The sequence below is a fragment of the Monopterus albus genome, unplaced genomic scaffold (genome assembly GCF_001952655.1).
Source record: "Monopterus albus unplaced genomic scaffold, M_albus_1.0 scaffold734.1, whole genome shotgun sequence".
NCBI classification, from domain to species: domain Eukaryota; kingdom Metazoa; phylum Chordata; class Actinopteri; order Synbranchiformes; family Synbranchidae; genus Monopterus; species Monopterus albus.
This window is the reverse complement of record NW_018128614.1, coordinates 24068-26328: the sequence shown is the minus strand read 5'-3', so window position 1 is coordinate 26328 and position 2261 is coordinate 24068. Positions and strand designations below refer to the sequence as shown.

Here is a 2261-nt window from a genome sequence, read left to right as displayed (position 1 = left end):
TATGTATATGATATATGCCCTTTCAGTTTGGGAGCAACATTTACATTGTAGTTAAGGAGCCCATGACATGCATTTCTGTGTTTTCTGACGTATCTACCATGTTACAACTATGAATTATGTGGGAACCCCATGAATTTGTCTTTGAGATCATGAACATCACAACAGTTTGAAAGAGGAGACATAACAGAAGAAACACACTGAAAAAACAACTTTTTTTTCCAGTAAGAAATGGATTTTGAACTAGTCAATTCCATCTCAGTTTTAACCTTTGATTTACCATCACACACAAAGATAAAACTTTATGTTGAATTTTAGTCAGGATCAGTCCATAAACAATAGGGTTGATTATAGGAGGAATGGGTGCCCTTCCTGGATTTTAAAGCTGATTTTACCAACCACACATGTGACCCAGCAATGAATAGGACATGTCCTATATAGAAGGTAACTAAAACAAACCATAAACTTCATTAGCTTTGGTTGAACTACAAGCAAGTTTAAAAACTGCTCAGTTCTCACAGTAGATTTTCTCTATGTGTGAGCCACATAATTTCAGTCTAGATGTCAAAGTTACACTGATAATTACACAGCTCAAAGGTACAAGCCAAGACAAACTGATTAACACAACAGTTCTTCTCACTGACATTACAGAGTGATACTCCAGTGGTCGACATATGGACACATATCTGTCATAAGCCATCAGAACTAAAACAGAGTAGTCAACCATTGCATATGAGTAAATAACTTGGATTTGCAAAAAGCATACATCATATGACATTACATGAACATCAGATAGAAGATCAAAAGCAAATTTAGGGAAAAAGCCTGCAGTCCCATAAAGTTCATTAATAAATAGGTTACACAGACAGATGTACATAGGTTCATGAAGGTCTTCATCCAGCATAATAGTTAAAGTGAGAGACACATTTACAGTCACAATGACACAGTAACTTAATAAAGTGAGAGACAAAAGTGTGACTCTGTAGTTGACTGCTGGAAAAGGTTTCATGGAAAAGGCACAACTTACCCAACATAACAAAAGCAAGGCAAATGGTTAAATTGCGATTGACAGGCTCACTGTCCATATCTGGTGTGTAGACAGTGTCCTCCACAGACAGAAGCTCCCTCTGGGACGCACGCATGTCCTCCGCCTCCGTGTCCAGCTGGGCCTGGATGCTAGACACGAAAAAAGAAAAAAAAAAACTTCATAATTCATCTGAACTTACTTAGGAAAATATAAATAATTCCTTCACAAATAAGCAAATCAAAAATAACTGCAGATAATGCCTGTTCTGCAGAGCATCACAGTAAAATCTGGCTAATAATGGATAATGGACAACAAGCTGTGCTTTACATTAATCATAGATCATCAAATGTCCTGTACACATGAAAATCAATGTTAAAGGAATAGTCTTTACCTTTGTGTCATTTTGGACACAGAGGCGAGGAAGCTGTCCATTTTCTTTGACACCAGGTCAATGCCTTTCTTGAAGAAGTTGATCCAAAATACACAAAGAAGGAGCCCCACTGAGATCCATTGTCAGCAGCATCAACTCCGTGACTTACAACATAGCCAAGCATGTGGCCACCATCCTGGCTCCTTTGGTGGGAAACATACAGCACCACATAATAAACTCCCAGGACTTCGCAAGGGAAGTCCAGCAACTGCAGCTGGAGCAGGACGAGGCCATGGTCTCACATGTCACATCCTTGTTCATTTGCATCCCCACCACAGAGGCTGTCAGGGTGGTGAAAAAGAGACTGCTGAAGGATGACACGCTAAACAACAGGACTAGCCTTACCCCAGACTATGTATGCACTCTGCTGGAACTCTGTTTAAACACTGCCTACTTCCAGTTTAGGGGGCACTTCTATAGGCAACAACACAGCTGTGCTATGGGCTCCCCAGTGTCTCTTATAGTTGCCAACCTGTACATGGAAGAAATTGAGGAGAAAGCCATGGCTTCCTTCACTGGCACCACTCCCAGCCACTGGTTCCACTATGTGGATGACACATAGGTTAAAATCAGGACCCAGGAGGTAGAGGCTTTCACCAAACATATCAACTCTGTGGATGACAACATCAAATTCACTCGTGAGGATGCCAGGGGTGACTGTCTGGCCTTTCTGGATTGTGCAGTCCACTTGGGAGGGGACAGAAGCCTGAAGGTAGAAGTATATCGGAAACCTACACACACAGACCAATACCTGCTTTTTGACTCACGCCATCCACTTCAACACAAACTGGGAGTCATCAGAACTTT

At 41.2% G+C, this 2261-nt stretch overlaps 1 pseudogene; it reads right to left on the bottom strand.

Annotated features, from left to right (window-relative positions):
* Nucleotides 1-311: 311 nt before the first annotated feature.
* Nucleotides 312-2261, bottom strand: part of LOC109953531 (olfactory receptor 1-like) — a 4091-nt pseudogene continuing 2141 nt past the window's right edge.